At 39.6% G+C, this 23,292-nt stretch overlaps 1 pseudogene; it reads left to right on the top strand.

Annotated features, from left to right (window-relative positions):
• The window catches only part of LOC117400329 (phosphatidylinositol 5-phosphate 4-kinase type-2 alpha-like), an 84,105-nt pseudogene that overhangs the window by 56,372 nt on the left and 4,441 nt on the right, over positions 1-23,292 (top strand).

Raw genomic sequence — 23,292 nt, 5'->3', positions numbered from 1 at the left:
CTTGTTTTTAGAAGTTATATGGAAAATGTGTCTCACATACTTCACTGTAGAATAGAGGATAATAGAGTGATCCTAGAGGTCAATAAAAAAGGCAAGTACCTGTGTGTGTGTGCGTGTGCGTGTGTGTTTTATACTAAATTCAATTTTAGTGCACAAAAAAAATGTGCTTTGGGCAGGAGCGAGTGGTGCTGCTGCCCAGTGTCACTTCATATGTGCTGTTCCTCCCAAACAAGGACTTGTGGAGCTTATCAGATGACATGTAAGGGCACCCTGTGGAAAAAGTCTCACTCTTTGAGATAATGCAGCCTTGGAATCTGTGCAGCACTGAATTGTTTTAATAAACAGCACTGCTCTCTACATTTTTGTTGCAGTGTGTAAGACAAGCTGTGAGGGAGGTTTGCTGAACTCACTGGAGAGTGGAGATGAATGAACATCAGTAAATCAGTCACACAGGTTCAGCGTCTCAAAATGAATTGCTTTTAGACAGAATTAATATGGAATGAAGCACTGATTAGACAGAAACTGGAATGTAATTAAAATGCAGACACAGACAGACAGACAGACACAGACACACTTTCTCTCTTGGTTATTTATTTTGTAACTGGATGATTTCTAAAAACTTTCAGCAGAAATGAACTTTTGCATAGTTTATTGAACACAGAAAATGCGGCTACCTAGGTGTAACTTAGGTGGCGGGTTTTCTATAATTTTTTTTTTTTTAATTTATTTCTTAGCAGACTTACAATTGTTACAAGAGATCACATTATTTTTACATACAATTACATTATTTTTTACACATTATTTTTACATACAATTACCCATTTATACAGTTGGGTTTTTACTGGAGCAATCTAGGTAAAGTACCTTGCTCAAGGGTACAGCAGCAGTGTCCCCCACCTGGATTGAACCCACGAGACCCTCCAGTCAAGAGTCCAGAGCCCTAACCACTACTCCACACTGCTGCCTTTAGTGCACATTCAGCACTGTATTCAGTGCGCAAGGCAAGTTCACATACTTAGCCACACACCTGGACCATGCGCTCTCGATTTTGTATTTTCAAAAGTTGACAGGTATGAGATTTCAGTTTACAAAAGCTCACACACACACACACACATTTGTATTCCTGTATTTGTGGGGACTTCTCATTGACTCTCACTATGTTTTATTTACTATTTCAGTCAGACAAACTACACACAGGGTGAAAGTCGACAACAAACTAAATATTTTAGCAATTTTATTTATTTTTTTGAAGGCATATTTAGTTCTTAAAAAGGTGTTTTTGCAAAGTGGGGACGTCCCCAGAACGTCGGTTTTTCAGGAGTCACTATCTTTGTGGGGACATTTTCTCAAATTCTGTCGCTACATTGATAGTGATACTTCCCCCCCCCCCACACACACACTCTCCGAAAGCAGAAAATAACAAAAAGACCCAAAGCATATATTTGCTTTATTCTGGAACTGTGATAAGTGATGGCTGTAAGTGGGTAATGTGAAAATAATCAGTCTGTGAGGAAAGGTTTGTGGTGCTTGGGGATGGGATTGTGTAGCCTGTTTTAACCACTTGAATTGCTTATTTACTAATATCTTTAAACAGCTGAATTGAACGCTGCTCTTGAAATATGAAGACGCCTCACCAAGCAGCAGCACCTCGTTTATTAACATCTTTTTCCTTTGTTGAATAAGGGAAGAGTATCTACTCGGGGACATTAACATGGTTAGTAAGCAAATAGTAACAACACAAACCAGCAAAGGTGTTAAGGGCTTGACTAGTATCACACTCCAGTATGCCAGTGTATTTGTTTGATGTGTCAGGATTTGTATTTCCGAGAAGTTATTTGAAATGCAGAACTCTCCCATATGGTGATGTCATCAGGGGGCTTAGATGTGCTATTCCTGTCGGCGTAAACAAACTGTTTGTGAAATCACAAGGCGCACACCCAAATGCGTGGACACATGGTGGAGAACGCTGGGGTCCAGAAATAGAAGCTTCAGTAATCCCCAGGGTTCTCTTCAGCAGTCCACATTCTGCATGGCTGGAGACAGCTGGCCAGGCATGTGCAACTATGTACACAGCATTTACACCATGGCAAACTAGAATGAATGTGTTTTGAAGTGGTTTTTAACGTGAACAATTAGTACACTGTAGATTTTATTAGTAATACTAATAGTGCCGTTCCATATGACGTTGCTACTGTCTCGTGCAGTTTTTGTGTTCAGAGCAATTGTCACCGTCCCTCAAACCATGTATTTATAATATATAATATATTTGAGTACACGGTATTCGGATGTCCTGTATTGATCCTTGCTGTGGATTCCTTCATTTGGATTCAGCTGGAGGCAGACCTCAGGGGAGTTAGAGGATAACTGCAAGACTGCAACATGGCCTTTTTGGCTGCTATTAAGCCAGACGATAATAGTTTAATAGGGAACAGAGACAGCTGGGCTCTGGATAGGTCACCTAAGAGCAAGGGTCCTGGGTCCTGGGACTTGGGCTACCTCAGAGCCGACCTCGGCCGATAAACTATAGACTGTTTCAGCCCATAAAAACTGTCACATGCACACTTTTAACTTGTGTCAGTATTTATTACAACTGCAAGTTTCCTGAAGCTAGGCTTAAAATATACACCAAGCACAATTTCAGCTGCACAATAATTGAGAGAGACGTGAGATGGTAAGAGAGGTTACAACATGCTTATTTGAAAAGGCTAGCCATGTGTTGCCAGAACAGCACTTTTAATTGTATGTAGAAATATATTTTCTCACATATCTAGAAGTATTTACTGTCCATTGGAGCCAAGGCAGAATCTAATTTGTGACCAGTAGATTAGCAGAGGTAGCTGGTGTACAGGTTAGCTCATTCACTCCACTTATTCAATGTATCTTTTAATGAATGCTCATGTTTGTTGAGATAATAAATGTAGATGTTTATGAACACCATTGCGTTCTGACATTTATTCCAAATAAGTACACATGCAGCAGTAAAAATGCAGACTTTCTAGAACAAGATTAAATGAACTAATAATGACCTGAGCTGGGTAGAATACAGTTTCATTGATAGGATGTTAAGGTCTGTGCTTGTGTAACTGGAATAAGAAAGACAACTTTGTACTGGAAGCATCAATAGGATTCAAGTTTGCAATGACATGTTCGATGCATCTGAACTCAGTTGTCAAATTTGAGCCAGAAAGACCATGCCTTGCGATCAAACATGCATTATTATTTTTTTTTTAGCTTGTCCACAGTTCACCAGACTCACTATGTGAAATGGATGTGGTATAAAACGCTGTCTTCCTTTTTTGCTCCAGAACTCGCTCACAAGAAGTTCCCTGTTTACAAATGACTCACAAGGACGCAGTGGCGCACGCTTTCACACCTCGTGCGACAAGAGATACGTGGTCAAAACTATCACAAGTGAAGATGTGGCAGAGATGCACAATATACTGAAGAAATACCATCAGGTAAATAAGAACACAATGTGTGTTGATTGTGTTGCTGCAGTGCATGTTTTAAAAACATTGAATGTTGACTCTCATGCCAGCTCTTTCGATTATGCAGTGGTTTCATTGTAATATTCTGATCCCCTGTGGGGTCGACAGAAAATCTTAGCTGGAAGCTTTTTGTGGTCCCTGTGCTTATTTAATGCTGGAAGCTATTCACTTCCACGTCATACTTTAAGTTATTGTCTGAATTTTGAATCTTCTGCCCTTAGTCCTATATTACTAGTTTCCATGCACCACTCAACCGAGGCTGAAACCTTGGTGCCCCTGACACTGCATTGCCTTGTTAATTTAGCCAGCCCGCATTGCCTGCCACCAAGCTGCCCCTGATTATTATTATTTTTTTTTTTTCTGAGCCTTTCTCAAAGCGGGCTAAACAGGATAGGTAGAATTACGACACAACACTGACTGAGTGAGTGAGTGTAAACATTGAATCCACATGCAGGGGGAGCAGGTTTCTCTGTGCTTTTAATATTCTCGTATGTGTTTATTTATTATTATTAACAAAAAGCTCCAAAGAATTGTCAGCATTATCAGAAACAAAGCAATAGCCTCCATCCTTTTGGTTTTGTAAACAAATGAATGCAACCTTAGCCGCAAGGCTTGCTGGGAAACAACCGCCAACATCCGTCAAACTCGCATTGCATGGAGTCTTCTCACTCAACTCGTGTAGACCATCGGTGGGGGATCAGGAGGAATGCGGGAGAACCCGGGTCAGCTCGGATTGCCGGTCAATCTGTGTTCATGGAAACGAGGTATATAAGTATGCCTGCCCTTGGGATTCTTACCTTATCAGTTCTCAGAAGCCACAGTAAGGAAGGCTGGGGCTTATCAGTACATGGATGGGTAACATCCAATGGAAAAGCCATTGATGATGGCTGTCTGGGCACCAATTCAAGCAGCAGCTCAGCATGGGGCACTGTGCTGTGGGGTTCCTCCAGTAACTCCACTGTTTCACCTTCCCCCATGCAGTTCATTGTAGAATGCCATGGAAACACGCTTCTGCCACAGTTCCTGGGCATGTACCGGCTTACAGTGGACGGTGTTGAGACCTACATGATTGTAACAAGAAACGTATTCAGCATCGACTGTCTGTTTACCGGAAATACGATCTGAAGGTAAGCAGTGGGAGAGAATGTATCCTGTCTTCCTCTCAGAAATCAACATAGGCGTATTTGTAACTGGTTATATAGAATACAACTTTATTCCCCATTTGAGGAAAGAGTACTTGTTCATTGCATTTAATTACTGGTATGGAATAAACATTGCATCCCATAACAGCCAGCACAGTAAGGTCTGTGTCCTCTTGCGGCCCCTGGTGCTTATAAAATGTATTGTACAGTGTACTGGTGGGGGTGGGGGTTGCAGAAGGATATACTGCAGTGCTAGAACAGTTTGTTGAAGTTTATTTTTCAATTCCATGAGCGGAGGCATTATTTAACGTTATGTGACTACCTTTTAAACTTTAAAGAATGTTAAAACACCCATTATTGTTTGAAATGTATAGAAATAGACACTCAGAACAGCTTTCCCAGTCTCCTCTTCTCTGTCAGAGTGCTTGTATCTGCAGTTTATCAACTTGTTTTTCACTGAAAGACCATTCAAATTTGCATATTTGTCACACTGACACACCAGACACTTTGAATTATCTTACTCAGTTATATAAACCATATGTACCAAATAACCTGCTAAGTATTGTCTTTTAAAAAAAAAAAAAAAAAATATATATATATATATATATATATATATATATATATATATATATATATATATATATATATATATATATATATATATACACAGTACTGTGCAAAAGTTTTAGGCAGGTGTGAAAAAATGCTGTAAAGTAAGAATGCTTCAAAAATAGACATGTTAATAGTTTATATTTATCAATTAACAAAATGCAAAGTGAGTGAACAGAAGAAAAATCTACATCAAATCAATATTTGGTGTGACCACCCTTTGCCTTCAAAACAGCATCAATTCTTCTAGGTACACTGCACACAGTTTTTGAAGGAACTCGGCAGGTAGGTTGGCCCAAATATCTTGGAGAACTAACCACAGTTCTTCTGTGGATTTAGGCAGCCTCAGTTGCTTCTCTCTCTTCATGTAATCCCAGACAGACTCGATGATGTTGAGATCAGGGCTCTGTGGGGGTCATACCATCACTTCCAAGACTCCTTGTTCTTCTTTACGCTGAAGATAGTTCTTAATGACTTTCGCTGTATGTTTGGGGTTGTTGTCATGCTGCAGAATAAATTTGGGGCCAATCAGATGCCTCCCTGATGGTATTGCATGATGGATAAGTATCTGCCTGTACTTCTCAGCATTGAGGAGACCATTAATTCTGACCAAATCCCCAACTCCATTTGCAGAAATGCAGCCCCAAACTTGCAAGGAACCTCCACCATGCTTCACTGTTGCCTGCAGACACTCATTCGTGTACCACTCTCCAGCCCTTCGGCGAACAAACTGCCTTCTACTACAGCCAAATATTTCAAATTTTGACTCATCAGTCCAGAGCACCTGCTGCCATTTTCTGCACCCCAGTTCCTGTGTTTTCATGCATAGTTGAGTCGCTTGGCCTTGTTTCCACGTCGGAGGTATGGCTTTTTGGCCGCAAGTCTTCCATGAAGGCCACTTCTGACCAGACTTCTCTGGACAGTAGATGGGTGTACCAGGGTCCCACTGTTTTCTGCCAATTCTGAGCTGATGGCACTGCTGGACATCTTCCGATTGGGAAGGGAAGTAAGCATGATGTGTCTTTCATCTGCTGCAGTAAGTTTCCTTGGCCGACCACTGCGTCTACGGTCCTCAACGTTGCCCGTTTCTTTGTGCTTCAAAAGAGCTTGGACTGCACATCTGGAAACCCCTGTCTGCCTTGAAATTTCTGCCTGGGAGAGACCTTGCTGATGCAGTATAACTACCTTGTGTCTTGTTACTGTGCTCAGTCTTGCCATGGTGTATGACCTTTGACAGTACACTGTCTTCAGCAACCTCACCTGTTAGCTGAGTTTGGCTGTTCCTCACCCAGTTTTATTCCTCCTACACAGCTGTTTCTGTTTCAGTTAATGATTGTGTTTCAACCTACATATTGAATTGATGATCATTAGCACCTGTTTGGTATAATTGTTTAATCATACACCTGACTATATGCCTACAAAATCCCTGACTTTGTGCAAGTGTACCTAGAAGAATTGATGCTGTTTTGAAGGCAAAGGGTGGTCACACCAAATATGGATTTGATTAGATGTTTCTTCTGTTCACTCACTTTGCATTTAGTTAATTGATAAATATAATCTATTAACATGTCTATTTTTGAAAGCATTCTTACTTTACAGCATTTTTCACACCTGCCTAAAACTTTTGCACAGTACTGTATATATATATATATATATATATATCAAAAGGTTTGTAATATTCATAGGAATTCTCAGTATGAAAACTTGAGTGAGAAGCCATTGTTAACTCACAGAATCTAAGTTTAACCCCTGAGAGAATTCTATGTCAGACTGTTGATATTGGATGCTGGATAAAAGTTAGCCTTTAGCCTGTTTTATTATCTCATCTGCTGACATGAGAACCACTGCTGTTAAAGCTTGCAAGCATATTGGGTGACATCACTCTCATTTATGGAAGTTCCTTGAAAGAGAGCCAGTGATAATTTGTTTTTTTGGCATTTGTGCAGCTGACAGCCACTGGAGATCAAAACTGCTGTTAATCGTGATGCTGGGGCATTTACTGAAAACCAAATCCTTGCTTAAGGGAAAAGAGCTTCTCTGATATCAATATTTAACATTGTTTCAGTTCAAAATTGGCCTTCTCAACAAAATAATGCTTTTGTTTCAGCAAACAAAGCAGTATGTAGCAATCCACATGACATCTTTTTTGTTTAGACTGACTGGGAACGAATGCACACTGTGTTTTAAATAAGTGTAAGGTTGGCAGGATGGGGTTAAATCTGTCCCCTGCCAACAATCACAGGTGTGATCATTCCCCAATTGGGTTTGTTTAAATGTAGTGAAGGCGAATGCCCAGCCTACAAGTGTTTTGTTCTTTTGTTTAAACCTGTTATTATGGCCCCTCGTGTCGTGTTTATTTTGTGTGAGTATTTATCCCTCAGGGGACAAAAGAACAATAAACAAACCAGAACAAATCACTTGTAGGCACGGCATTCACCTTCATTACATTTAAACAAAACCGTTCACAACACAGGTCCAAAACACTCGCCAAACTCACACAAAGGATTTTGTCTTCTATATTAAATATTTACCTGGCAACAAAATCTTTTACACAGTGTGCCCAAGAGCACAAACAAACTGTCTCCACTCTCATACAGGCTCATACAAGAGAAGCATGCCTATAGGACTATAGAGAAAGAGAATGGTGGATTCCGAAGGGAGTGTCACATTGGCTCTGGCACTCCCGTGGGTTACGAAGACAAAACCGTCAGGGGCCTATTTACAGTGAATCCTGCTGGCCAGGCGTCCAGTGAGCTCAGAGCGGACACCTGCAGGGCTGGCCTTTGTCCTTCAGAGGCCGGTAGCTTGCTGACATCCGCTCTCGAGTTCCTGGGCGAAAAAGGAAGATGGTTTGGTCGTGGGTTGGAGGACACCCTCTGAACCTTTGGGGTCTCCTGAGCCATGTGGGGAATTGCTGCAGTGAGGGGAAAAGCGATTGGGCATTCCAAATTGGGAGAAAGTCAGCAGGAAAATAATAATTGGACACACTAAGTGTATGGAAAAAAAGAAGGATGACAGAAACAATGCTTGCTAAGTTTAAAAACATTTAAGTGCATTAAACAGAACATTGTCGCTCGTATTCAGAAACATCACTGAAGTGTGGTGCTCACTTAACTGTGCCTAATTAGTGCTTATTCAGAAAGCAAACTGTTTGAAAGTAGACTGGAAGCTCACTTACACAGTATAGATGTGAGTTTCCACACTATTTTTGGTGTATGACAAACAGTAACCTATAGGAAACTTATAGTAAATACAGACGTGCTCAAATTTGTTGGTACCCTTACAGCTCATTGAAATAATGCTTCATTCCTCCTGAAAAGTGATGAAATTAAAAGCTATTTTATCATGTATACTTGCATGCCTTTGGTATGTCATAGAGTAAAGCAAAGAAGCTGTGAAAGAGATGAATTATTGCTTATTCTACAAAGATATTCTAAAATGGCCTGGACACATTTGTTGGTACCCCTTAGAAAAGATAATACATTATTGGATTATAGTGATATTTCAAACTAATTAGTTTCTTTAATTAGTATCACACATGTCTCCAATCTTGTAATCAGTCATTCAGCCTATTTAAATGGAGAAAAGTAGTCACTGTGCTGTTTGGTATCATTGTGTGCACCACACTGAACATGGACCAGAGAAAGCAAAGGAGAGAGTTGTCTGAGGAGATCAGAAAGAAAATAATAGACAAGCATGGTAAAGGTAAGGCTACAAGACCATCTCCAAGCAGCTTGATGTTCCTGTGACAACAGTTGCAAATATTATTACGAAGTTTAAGGTCCATGGAACTGTAGCCAACCTCCCTGGGCGCGGCCGCAAGAGGAAAATCGACCCCAGATTGAACAGAAGGATAGTGCGAATGGTAGAAAAAGAACCAAGGATAACTGCCAAGAGATACAAGCTGAACTCCAAGGTGAAGGTACGTCAGTTTCTGATCGCACCATCCATCGCTTTTTGAGCGAAAGTGGGCTCCATGGAAGAAGACCCAGGAGGACTCCACTTTTGACAGAAAAACATAAAAAAGCCAGACTGGAATTTGCTAAAATGCATATTGACAAAGCCACAATCCTTCTGGGAGAATGTCCTTTGGACAGATGAGTCAAACTGGAGCTTTTTGGCAAGTCACATCAGCTCTATTTCACAGACGAAAAATGAAGCTTATCAAAGAAAAGAACACCATACCTACAGTGAAACATGGAGGAGGCTCAGTTATGTTTTGGGGCTGCTTTGCTGTGCCTGGCACTGGGTGCCTTGAATCTGTGCAGGGCACAATGAAATCTCAAGACTATCAAGGCATTCTGGAGCAAAACGTACTGCCCAGTGTCAGAAAGCTCTGTCTCAGTCGCAGGTCATGGGTCCTCCAACAGGATAATGACCCAAAACACACAGCTAAAAGCACCCAAGAATGGATAAGAGCAAAACATTGGACTATTCTGAAGTGGCCTTCTATGAGTTCTGATCTGAATCCTATTGAACATCTATGGAAAGAGCTGAAACTTGCAGTCTGGAGAAGGCACCCATCAAACCTGAGACAGCTGGAGCAGTTTGCTCAGGAAGAGTGGGCCAAACTACCTGTTAACAGGTGCAGAAGTCTCATTGAGAGCTACAGAAAACGTTTGATTGCAGTGATTGCCTCTAAAGGTTTGTGCAACAAAATATTAGGTTAGTGGTCCCATCATTTTTGTCCATGCCATTTTCATTTGTTTTCTTATTTACAATATTATGTTGAATAAAAAATCAAAAGCAAAGTCTGATTTCTATTAAATATGGAATAAACAATGGTGGATGCCAATTACTTTTGTCAGTTTTCAAGTTATTTCAGAGAAAATTGTGCATTCTTCGTTTTTTGTGGAGGGGTACCAACAAATTTGAGCACGTCTGTATGTAGTTCTCATTATTAAACCCTTTAAACTTGATGGAATTGCCATTCATATGCATTGTGCACTATCCTATAATAAGTGGCATTTCATTACAGTTTATTAATAAAGTTATTCATGCAACCCTTACAAAAATGACCTGCAGTGTTTTGGACACAGTAATGCAGAATACACCTCATTTTTATGCAGGAGTAGCATACTGCATTTTACTATGTTAAAATTGTATCTTATCCATCATACAACAAGGTATCTGTTACTTTCTGAAGGGCGATTTGGGCTGTTTTTAACTTTGTTTATATGTATTGTGTGGTAATATTAATAATGCTAATAAGAGACAAGATGTATATGTTTAAAAAGCATTGGTTTGTGCTTTTTTAAGGGTTTAAAGAAAGTCCCTGTGTTTCAGTGTATATTCATTTGCTGATATGTTTTGTATTTCAGGGCTCCACAGTTGCTAGAGAAGCTAGTGACAAAGAAAAGGTAATACATGATGTATTTATTTATTTATTTATTTATTTAAATTCTCAGTTTTTCCAACAGCTTATGTTTGTCGTGTTTTAATATTTGAATAAAGGACAGTGATACAAAACAAGATTAAATTGTATTTTTGGCAAGCATATATGGCTATGTATTTATTTATGTATAGCACTTCGATGAAGGGTATGTGTGTGCAGGAGTTTCCTTTGTAATAGCACTGCGATGAAGGGTATGTGTGTGCAGGAGTTTCCTTTGTAATAGCACTGTGATGAAGGGTGTGTGTGTGCAGGAGTTTCCTTGTAATAGCACTGCGATGAAGGGTGTGTGTGTGCAGGAGTTTCCTTTGTAATAGCACTGTGATGAAGGGTATGTGTGTGCAGGAGTTTCCTTTGTAATAGCACTGCGATGAAGGGTGTGTGTGTGCAGGAGTTTCCTTTGTAATAGCACTGTGATGAAGGGTATGTGTGTGCAGGAGTTTCCTTTGTAATAGCACTGCGATGAAGGGTGTGTGTGTGCAGGAGTTTCCTTTGTAATAGCACTGCGATGAAGGGTGTGTGTGTGCACGGGTTTCCTTTGTAATAGCACTGCGATGAGGGTGTGTGTGTGCAGGAGTTTCCTTTGTAATAGCACTGTGATGAAGGGTATGTGTGTGCAGGAGTTTCCTTTGTAATAGCACTGCGATGAAGGCAAGCACTGCGGGAGTGATTGTATCATTTGGCTCTTTCTCACAATGGCATGAATCATCATCCTTTTATTATTTTTTTCCATTTCTTTCTCATATCTTGTGACCTTTTTTCTAATATCCTTATCACTGTCTCCTCACAGCCAGCTGGGTTATATGGGATACAACTTTATTCCCCACTTGAGAAGAAGTTACTAGTTCATTGCATTTCATTACTGGTACAGTTGCCACAGTGGGTGTTTCAGGGAGACTGAATTAAAAAGAAATTGCATATGATTATGTAATAAATAGATTACATATAGAGAGGGTTTATTCAGCTGCAGCAATTTCACATTATATTATTATTTTTTTTTTTTTTTTATGTATTGCATCTTTTTAGATGTTTATCAGTTGCATCTATTACATACCAATAAATATGCCCTGCCCACTGTTGTGATGTAACAGGAGTTGCAGCGCTACCTGATCTTATCTGTTGGAGATGAAGCAGACTGGTACTGAGCAAGAACCAAGCAAAAGCAGTGTCTGCTGGGTCTTCATTCACATCGTTTAGTGTCTGCTGGGTCTTCATTCACATCGTTAGTGTCTGCTGGGTCTTCATTCACATCGTTTAGTGTCTGCTGGGGTCTTCATTCACATCGTTTAGTGTCTGCTCGGTCTTCATTCATATCGTTTAGTGTCTGCTGGGTCTTCATTCACATCGTTTTATAGCAAACCCAAAGAGCCTGTTATTTATGACTTGTCACAATATCTACAGTTTGCATTGAATTGGTTTTGAATAGCTACATGGTACAACCTTCAATTTGACTTGTTATAAGGACTCTGCTTTTAAAGCTGCTTGTGAAAGCTGGCTCAGACAAGCAGGTGACCTATTTTTTTAAAGAAATGTTTGACTCCCTGGTGGCGTTGGTTTCCAGATGTAAATGTTACGGTATAAAATTAGTAAACTGGGTTCAGTGCAGTCCTGTGCTGGTCAAGCAGACAGTCTGGGCTCGCTGCCAGGTTCTAGGAAAGGAAAAATAAGTGAGCTTCAAGAATGGAGCAGTGACTGTCAGGGCTCTCTGGAGACCTTGGAGAGGTTCCAAGCAGCCAGACAGGTTCCACTAGCATCATTCTAGAACAGCCAGAACAGAACCCAACTGCTGTTCCCACAATAGCTGTTTTATGTCAGGCATCAGTAGTCATTATCAGAATATATTTGTTAAATTACCAATTGCATGGAATTTTTTTTTGGGGGGGGGGGGGGGGGGGGGGATTATGGCACATCAACTTTAACCCTACAGTATATACCGAGTTTGTTTTGCTTGCAGTTTACCTAAGGCAGTGTCAATCATAGTCTCAGTCTCTTTTTTTCAGGAATGTTAATGTTTTGTTTCCAGTTTATTAAAGTGCCAGAAAATGTAACTTGAGGTTGCTTTAAAGTACATTAGACAAAATGTTTTATATAATGTACATAATCTACATCTTAAATTGCCGTTTTTTGTTGATCAGTTAATCGCTGGTACTGTAATCCTTATCATATGAGACTTACAAGATTAATCTATTAATAAAGCGTTCACAAGCCCTCTGGTTTCTAACCATTTCCATACCCACCATCACTCACAGGCTGAAATATATATGGCTCACGATCAGGCTGCCTCTCTGTATTGTGCACAATGTTCTCCTGTGTAAGAAGTGAGCTTTTCTAGCAGCGCTGCCTGAATGAATGCCCACTCTTCTCCTTCACTGTTTTGGCAGCACCGCTTCCAGGATGAGGGCACCAAGTTGCGCCATAGCAGTATGAGCCATAGGCTGCAAACAATCAAGATTGCAGCGCGTTTTTACAGCTCCATCAAAAATGTAAGGAAACCGTACTGAACAATAGCTCATAAGGCATGCATTTTCAGTAATACACATCGAATAACCTTGTTATTTGCTAATTACCATCATCCGCCAGCCGTTTTATTGATGTGATTATAGAAAAGACCAAGCTGACCACATGGATGCTTTTGATAGAGGTAAAGTTGAATGTTTATTACAGCACAGGTTTGTCTAAACTGAAGTCTTGCCTTACCTAAATGAAATTCCAATATTATGGGCGATCATTAAACACATCAGTGATAATTAGTTAATTTACCCATAAAAACACTGGTCCACGTTCGCTCCATTAATTCATTAATTTAGCTAACCACTCACAGAACAGGTTTTCTGGGGTGTACTAACATCAACAAATCTGCTAGCACTTCCAAGACACTGCTGCTAGGCAGAAATGTAGTTTTGCTCTGCTATGCTGCTGTATGGCATCCAATATGAATGACTGATGGAATATATTTTTGTCAACATAGTCAGTGGTTATAGTGGGTAAACAACTGGTTACAGAATTGATAGATGTAAGCCTGTCATCTAGTGGAAGTCCCGTTTGTCTTATAGCGGAGGTACCATTAAGAATATGTGCACACACTGTACTGTATGATATGTGTACACACTGTACTGTATGATATGTGTACACACTGTACTGTATGACTATGTGCACACACTGTACTGTGTGAATATGTGCACACACTGTACTGTATGATATGTGTACACACTGTACTGTATGACTATGTGCACACACTGTACTGTGTGAATATGTGCACACACTGTACTGTATGATATGTGTACACACTGTACTGTATGACTATGTGCACACACTGTACTGTATGACTATGTGCACACACTGTACTGTGTGAATATGTGCACACACTGTACTGTATGTTACATTTATCTACCTGACACCTGATTGGTGGAGCTTGCCAAGGCACTATCTTAGGAACCATTTATCAGGTTTTTAATGAAACTATGCGTGTGCGTTTGTTGTTATATACTGTTCAACATGCTGAGGATAAAGGTCATTATGACTTGCGATACTAACAGCGAAGGTGTTACTGTATATAATTGGCAGCCAGGGGTGTGCAAGTGATGAGTCTTAGTTTATCTCTGGAGGAGAACAAAAATATGATATCCCTGTAATAGGGAGGCTGTGAAAACAGTGCATGTAATCATATTTACTTGCATAGCTCTAAGCTAACGATTATTATTGTACCAGTGCTTGCTAGAACATAGTCTATATGGAAAGAATTCAGTACTGGGGATTGCCTATAGTGGTGTTGTTACACAAGACTACATTTTGTGGCCCCAGGGTTGTATAATTTACAAAGAGGTTATATAAGGAAATACATCCACTGTGGATATACAGTGCCTTGCATAAGTATTCACCCCCCTTGGACTTTTCCACATTTTGTAGTGTTACAACCTGGAATTAAAATGGATTTAATTGGGATTTTTACCATTTGATTTACACAACATAGTTAACACTTTGAAGGTGCAAAATATTTTTTATTGTGACACAAAAGTTAATTAAACAAAAAAAAGACATTTGTTGGTTGCATAAGTATTCACCGCCCTGAGTCAATACTTGGTAGAAGCACCTTTGGCAGCAATTACAGCTGTGAGTCTTTTTGGGTAAGTCTCTACCAGCTTTGCACATCTGGATCCTGCAATTTCTGCCCATTCTTCTTGGCAAAATTGCTCAAGCGCTGTCAAGTTGGATGGGGACCGTTGGTGAACAACAATTTTCAAGTCTTGCCACAAATTCTCAATCGGATTGAGGTCTGGGCTTTGACTGGGCCATTCTAAGACATTCAGGTTCTTGTTTTTAAACTCACTCCAGTGTAGCTTTGGCTGTGTGTTTAGGGTCATTGTCGCGCTGGAAGGTGAACCTCCGCCCCAGTCCCAGGTCTCTTGCAGACTGAAACAGGTTTTCCTCTAGAATTACCCTGTATTTGGCTCCATCCATCTTGCCCTCAATCCTGACCAGTTTCCCAGTCCCTGCCGATGAAAAGCATCCCCATAACATGATGCAGCCACCACCATGCTTCACTGTGGGGATGGTGTTCTCAGGGTGATGAGCAGTTTTGGCTTTGCGCCACACATAGCGTTTTGCGCTAAGCCCAAAAAGTTCAATTTTGGTCTCATCAGACCAGAGAACCTTTTTCCACATGTTTGCTGTGTCTCCCACATGCCTTTTGGCAAAATCCAAACAGGATTTGATATGGGTTTTTTTCAGCAATGGCTTTCTTCTCGCCACTCTTCCATAAAGCCCAGCTTTGTGGAGCGTCCGGGTTATAGTTGTCCCATGGACGGTTTCTCCCATCTCAGCTGTGGATCTCTCCAGCTCCTTCAGAGTTACCATTGGCCTCTTGGTTGCTTCTCTGACTAATGCCCTCCTTACCTGGTCACTTGGTTTTGGTGGACGGCCTTCTCTAGGCAGAGTCGCGGTTGTGCCATATTCTTTCCATTTTTTTAATAATGGATTTAATGGTGCTCCGGGGGATGTTCAAAGTTTGGGATATTTTTTATAACCCAGCCCTGATTGGTGCTTCTCCAGAACTTTATCCCGGACTTGTTTTGATAGCTCCTTGGTCTTTATGATGCTGTTTGTTTAGATATGCTCTCTAACAAACTCTGGGGCCTACCAGAAACAGGTGTATTTAATCTGAGATCATGTGACAATTCAACTAATTATGTGACTTCTGAAGGCAATTGATTGCACCAGAGCTTATTTAGGGGTGTCACAGCAAAGGGGGTGAATACTTATGCAATCAAGACTTTTCAGTTTTTTATTTGTAAATAATTTTGAAAAATATGTAGATTTTTTTCCCCACTTCGACATTATGGACTATTTTGTGTAGATCAGTGACAAAAAATCCTAATTAAATCCATTTTAATTCCAGGTTGTAACACTACAAAATGTGGAAAAGTCCAAGGGGGGTGAATACTTATGCAAGGCACTGTATATACAGATAATATTGTGAATATCATTGTCACGGTCTTTAGGAATTTTATTTTAACCTGTTATTTATATGCAAACCTGATAAAGAAGAAGGAAAAGTAAAGTGTTTTTATCAATATTCTCATTGGCTGTTCTGAAAATATCTCATACTTGCCAACGACAAAACTGAACCTTTGTGTTATTACTTTTCAGTGGGTGTCTGTCATTAAGCATCCCTGTGAGGGGAGTTTATATGTAGTTGTCATTCTACCACTCGCCTGCTACTTCAGCTGCTTATAGTTCATAAGCCATTTAAGATTCAAATTTGGAAACTCCTACTTCACTTTGACCTGTGACCTAAGGTGGCTGGCATAATGCATTTGTGTGACTTCTTAATAGTGGTGGGCAACGATATGAAAATGTTAATAATATTCCTAGTCTTCCAAAACACAGAAATATTATAATGACAAGTTTGCAATACCAAACATAACATAACAGACATTAACAGGTGGCTACATATGAAAAGCAATAGCTTACTTTAACTTAGTGGTGCTTTGCTTCACAATATCCATGGAGAAAAACAAGGTCTTGTTATATTTTTTTACTATTCCATCATCAGCCACCTCAAAACCGAAATATTTACTTCACTGCGCACAGACTTCGGGGCTGTTAATTTTCTAGCCAATCTGGAAGTAATTGAATCTTCAGCTGCTCTGCGTATAAATGCTGACTCACGACACCTCTAAAATTAAGTGCAATGTCATGCCGAATTTTGCATTATTTTGAGATGTTTTGATGTTTTAAAAGTTTTAACCACATTGATAAATGCATTAATAACAGTGTAAGTAATCACACGGACAAAAGGCAATGAAACGCTGACGCATGTGCATATCTCAGAATAATGTAAAATGGATGGCCAATATTGCCAAACTTAATGCAGCAGTTTTGACTTAGTCATTTTTGACATAACCAGTCGTACTCGAAGCAGAAAGACACTACAGTGGATGGAAAGCATTTGCTGCTGTGCTTTTAAATGTGGTTCATTCTTGTGCTCCTGCTCATTGGTGGTTTATTGTCTCCTGGGGATGCATGTGGACATACTCTGTACGTACTGAGTATGACACTTCAGAGATTTACATATGCGTATCATTTTAGAAGAATCTGATGGTGTTTTGAAGCCCCTCGTCTGTATTACGTCTTACATATAGTAATAGAGGGGTTTATGTGTCTATGTATCTGTATGTCTAATTCAGAATCGTCGACTGTAGTGGGATATGTGTGTCACTAACATACTTAGTGATGTGTGGTTTAGTTTCTTATCAGAACGTTTTGGGTATTGGTGGTGTGTGTGTGTGTGTGTGAGGGGGAGGAGGTTGAAGTCTCTGTTTTATCCTGCTTTTGTGAGGGGGGAGAGGCAGTGCTGTTCAGTTCATGTTTATTGAAAATAAGCTCCAGGTTTAATTTTATTGAGGCGTTTTGTTATTTGTAGTTCCTCTCACACAGTATCCATTTTCACATCAGGCTTCAGGTCACATATACTCAGAAAACTGAAACCCGACACACAATAATGCAGAATTAAGAAACCTTGAGAAATAACCGCTTCCTAGATTAAACTATGAAAATTGCACATGAATATGAGGATTACTATGAACACTCCCCTCATTTAGGGATGCAGATACTACTTTTAAGGTAACAGATCACAACAAACCAACCAAACAGATCTCATAAACATTAACAGGATATGTACCTAAACGTTTGTAATATCGCTCTATAAAAATCTTTTCTTTTATTCAGAAAATTCTCTTTGCTTCTCTGAGAGTTTTTTTCATACAGTGGTGTGTTCGTTTTTTGCTGTCTGCAGCACATCCTGTATGTAGCCCCACTGCTGAACTTGGCTTGTCACATTTATCTTCACATTGTATATAGTGTGGCGGAGTTGTTTTCCTTGAATTACTCGTAAACCAAATTAACCACAGTGTGCGTGTGCGTGTGCGTGTGCGTGTGTCTGTGTGTGCGTGCGTGTGTGTGTGTCTTTGTGGATGAATATTCAGCTCTGCTGTTTAGCCCTGTGCTAGCAGGGTGTCAGTAGAATAAAAACCACTTGAGGCTGTTGAAAGATGCTCTTACCGTATAAATCAGATTTAAAATGAATGCTTTAGTCAAGGGGCGCCCTTTTATTAAATAAAAACAACACTGGGGAAAACTAATGAAAAACAGAAAAATATAAAATATACCTAACAATATACAGATTGCATTATCTAGAAACACTACAGACATTGATAACGACTCCTTTCAGAAATAAAATGAATTTGTGAAAGAATTGTGTTAGTTTCCTTTTAGTATTTGTTCATATTGTAGTGATCTCGGTTAACGCAGGCAGGCACATCACACAGGGCGAGGCAGTCCACACACAGGCGGAGGGCAGGCGCGATCCCGGGACCTCTCGCACTAAAACATAGCGCCAACACCGCTGTACAAAGGAGCCATCAATACCACAGCAAGAAAGTGTACACCCAAATACATATGAATCAAATGCATAAAAAAGACACATGTTAATTAATGAGCATACACCAAAGCTATTCTCTGTACATATTTAGCTAAGTTGGGTAATGAAGGTGAAGTGGGTGAATTATTGAAATTGCAAGTGCGGGTCAGTAACATTGCTCAGAATATGGCAATTATACTGGTAAAGAACTACCAATGTAAGAATAAATCTAAGTAGAAGTGAGTGAAAGGAAACTTTATCGTCTTAGCAAAAGTGTATAATGTTATAAGGCTATGAGGGAGGTCTGCTCCATCCTAACTAAACAAAGCCACTGAGGAGATCTGCTCAGTAGGCACCAATGCCTGATAACAGCAGCAGTTTTCAGGTATTGTCTGACCTGGGCACCAAAGGAATCGATATCTGTTTGCAGGTGTCCAAAGAGCCATTCATTTTGTGTGTTATGCTTTTGTAAGTGGCTGTGATGTTTCCATTACTCACCAGTAAGTCAGTTAGGGTCATTTCAGTTTTTTGTATTTTGACAGCCTGTTCGAAGTCTGAATTTTCCCCCTCATCATCCACTGACTGTAAGTCATCTCCTGCATCGCACAGGGGGGCTGATCAGCGCCCCCTCTGGCCTGTAAACGATTTGCAGCTGCTCTTTGGTGTACTTTAGTTTTGTGTTCCCCAGACAACAGGAAAACCACATTAAGAAGGGATTGTAAGCTTCCGGTTTTTGTTTGTTTTTTTATTTTTTAGGCCAAAGAACTGCCGACCTACAAGGACAACGACTTCATCAACGACGGTCAAAAGATTTACATCGATGAAAACAACAAAAAGATGTTACTTGAAAAATTAAAAAAAGACGTGGAGGTAACGTGGCTTAGCTTGCTGCTTTTCTTTTTCTCCGAGTTTCATCTGCCTTTGATTTCTGTGGAGACTGTGCTGATAGTTTAGTTTTTTTTTATAGTGCGGGATAAAATATTTTTGTTTGTTGTATTTTTAGTTTATTTGCTTAATGATTCATTGAGCCTTAAATAGTAAGAAGCGGGGTTCTGAAAAATATAGAGTTATATGTCCCCACGTGTTGCTACAACTGTTTAAATAATATACCTAGGATCATTTTTCTTTTCATTGTTAACATCCTGACAACTTTTTACACGTATAACGTTTCAAAGCTCTTTTCAAAATGGCCGCTCTAGTGGACTGATAGGATTACTGCCCACATTGTCAAACAGATAATACAGCAATAACAATTCATGATGTGTTACTGAAATGAAAAGCCAGAGCACTTGTTATGTTTTTTTGTTGTTGTTGTTGTTTTAATCGCTCTTCCTGCAGTGATTTAGAGAACAGGTCTGACACCCCAGTGCACTAGAGCGGACATTTTGAAAAAAGCTTTGAAACAGACTTTAAAGTTGTAAGTGTAAAATGTTGTCAGGATGTTAACAATGAAAAGAAAAATTACAGATACATTATCTAAACAGTTGTAGCAACACGTGGGGATGTATAACACTGTATTATTCAGAACCCGCTACTTTAAGGCACGTAGCATTTGTTTTTGAATGTTTTTGGGTGTTATGAAATGGGTCAGGGAAGCATTTGGATTCTGTTACCTGGCTCTTTGTTTTTTTTAGCACTTGGCAACTTCCATTTTCCAGATAAAGCATTTATTTTGAAAATTGAAAAATCAAAAGCTTCAATTAACATGTTTAACAAAAACCAAAATCTGAGTTGTACTTTTTTGTATCACTGTGTGGTCTTAAAGCAGATTGTTAAAAACAGATTTATTATCTGGCACATGTCCCGTTTAGGGAGAATCTTTGATTTCTTGATGTTTGTAGCACTGTGGCCAGTTTAACTGTCCTCAAGACAAGCCTAGCACTGCGTGGGTTCTCACCTCTAGTTTTACTGCACTATTGAATGCTATATTTTCAGAAGTGCTAACAGGTTGCATCACATACCTGTAGTGTGCTTGGAACTGAGTAGTTAAAGAAACTACATAACCTACTCTTAAGCTTGTTGCACAGCTCGCTGTTTGAGTTGTTGCAGCACCCCCAACCACCACTGTTTGTGTGTAATCAAGATCTAGAAACATCTACCAACTCTGAAAAATGCAGCCGTAAAGTGAGGTGTCTCAATCCACAGACTACATTCTGCTGGACTAGAAAGGGATGCAACTTGTAATGAGGAACATACAGCTTGGATATCCAGGCAGCTTGACCCAGTTCAGCCACTTATTCACTGTGTCACCTCAGCCACTGGATAGAAGCAACATCTTAGGAAGTGAGATTTGCCTGACGTTCAGTTTGGCTATCCTGGGAACAATCACTTTGTCAATAAATAGTGGCGAATGCTGCAGGTTTCCAGACCTTGATCCCATGCTGACTCAGAGTTTTACTTAAGCCAGTGCAGAGCTGCTAAATAAAGCTTAGCAGAAGAATTGACAAGATAGGCTGTAGCCACTCTAATGAGCCCTGAGAGGAAGTCAGACCCAGTTTATCAAACTCCAGGTTGAACTTTGCATCTTCTAATGTTACAAAACATCTGGAAAATGTGTTTTTGCTAGTTTTGAAACATGGCCAGTTTAATTTTTCTTTTAATCTACTTAATAGTTGATCTTGAACTTATTCCACTGCTGCAGAATCTGCAATTGTAGCGTGCACAGAAAACACTGTTATTGCCTAAATGTCATATTCAATCACGCAGTTCTGTAACAACAGAAAAAAGCCTTCTACAACCACCGCTGTGTGGAATGATGAAAGTAGCAGGACTTCAGATGTGTTCCAGTTGACCTCTTTAACCCGTTGTGTCTGAAAATGACATGCAGCTGTTATCTATAGCATTCCATTTCCCTACCCTGCTCTGTGGTGCACACTTCAACCCTGTGTGTGTGTTTAGTTCCTGGCCCAGCTGAAGCTCATGGACTACAGCCTCCTGGTTGGCATTCATGATGTGGAGAGGGCGGAGCAGGAGGAGATGGAGTGCGAGGAGAATGAGGGTGAGGAGGACGTGGAGAGCGACGGCACCTACCCCATGGGCACACCCCCTGACAGTCCAGGCAACACACTCAACAGCAACAGAGCCCTGCCCCCCGGGGAGTTTGACCCAGCTATTGACGTTTACGCCATAAAGAGTCATGACAGTAAGTTATACAAAAGTACTCCTTAGGAACTGGTCTTGGCTTACTGTCCTGGATGAAATTATTATCGGATTAGGCTAGCAGCAAACTATAGGTTCGGTCGCCACGCCCAACAGGGGGAAAAAAAAATAATAATAATTGCCCTATAGTTATGCAACGTTACTTATTTTGTGCTTGCATTTGAAGAAAAAAAAAAAGAATTAGAACTTTTAATTTAATTTAACTGCTGTAAAGAAAACGTTTTATTCTAAATGTATTACGTCTGTCATGTAGATCCTTGTTCTGTTATAGATTTTTTTTTTTTTGTAGCAGTTAATAAACCAAAATGTTACAGCGCAACAGATGTTTAGAGTTTAAACATTTGACGCTAAAATGTTTTTTAACCATTGTCAAAGATATCCATGTCAAATATAGAGCTTAGCTACATTTATAAAGTACTATTGATATCTTTTCCATATACATATAGCATTTTAATGGACGGCTTCTCATAATGTTTTTTTTTACAATTGGTTACAAACCATTCCCAATATGTTAAAGTATTTTTAAAATGTAACAGTGGCGGTATTTAGATATGCCACTGTTGAGATAAATTGAATAGACTCGTTGGTAAGTTGTGTGTACAATTGCAGTGAGCAGTCTAATGCTTTTAAATGGGAATGTCTGTAAGAGGAACAAGAAAGGTAGACTTTCAAAGTGCTTTCCGTGCGAGAAACCTCAAAAATAGCCCTTGGTTAGTTAATTGATATTTGAGGAAAGTGATGTGCATCACTAAATGCCTGTGTATGTTTCACAGACGCTCCAAGAAAGGAAGTGTACTTCATGGCAATAATTGATATCCTTACACATTACGATGCAAAAAAGAAGGCTGCCCACGCTGCCAAAACTGTCAAACATGGGGTAAGTAGGAGCTGGTGATGTCATTCCAGTGGTTGGATTATACCTTCTGATTTTCTGTGTTTTACCTCGACTTAAATACCTGTTAAGGCATTCATGTATCTTAATCACAACTGAGAAATGCATTTATAGTAAAATTGATTTAATTTACTGTTTTTTTTTTTCTGTGAAACAACTGCATTTGTCTTGCCTTACTTTTTCTTTTCAAAGCAGAAGCGAATCCTCTATTAATGTAAATAGCTAGGCATAATGACTAATAGTGTGTCCATCATAAAATACTTTATTTTTCATTATAGCTTGAATAAAGATTAATCGCTTATTAACATGTTGCAATCTCATTTGTATATTCTGCTTGTCAATTAAAAATGAAGGCTTGGACGATTTAAAAGCCCATTTAGTTGTTTCACAGAAAAAAACAGTAAATTAAGTCAATGTTACTGTTAACACGTTTCTCAGTGTGTGATTGAGATAAACGGATGGCTTAACAGGTATGAATTGAATTCTTAAAGGAGGGTATAAAAGTCGTGGTAAAACAGAAAATCAGAAGCCCTAATTATACCACATTCAACTAGAGGCATCCCTTATAAAGTTTTCCCACATTAAAAGCACAGCGAAGTGTAATAAAGCACAGTTAAAACATGGTAAAGCATAAGTAAGCAGTAAAGAAGAGTGGGATATGGTAAAGCATATCCAGGATAAACTATGTTAAA

Source organism: Acipenser ruthenus, chromosome 4 (assembly GCF_902713425.1).
Source record: "Acipenser ruthenus chromosome 4, fAciRut3.2 maternal haplotype, whole genome shotgun sequence".
Lineage (NCBI taxonomy): Eukaryota > Metazoa > Chordata > Actinopteri > Acipenseriformes > Acipenseridae > Acipenser > Acipenser ruthenus.
Note: the sequence above shows the minus strand (reverse complement) of the source record. Positions and strands in the feature narration are given on the sequence as shown.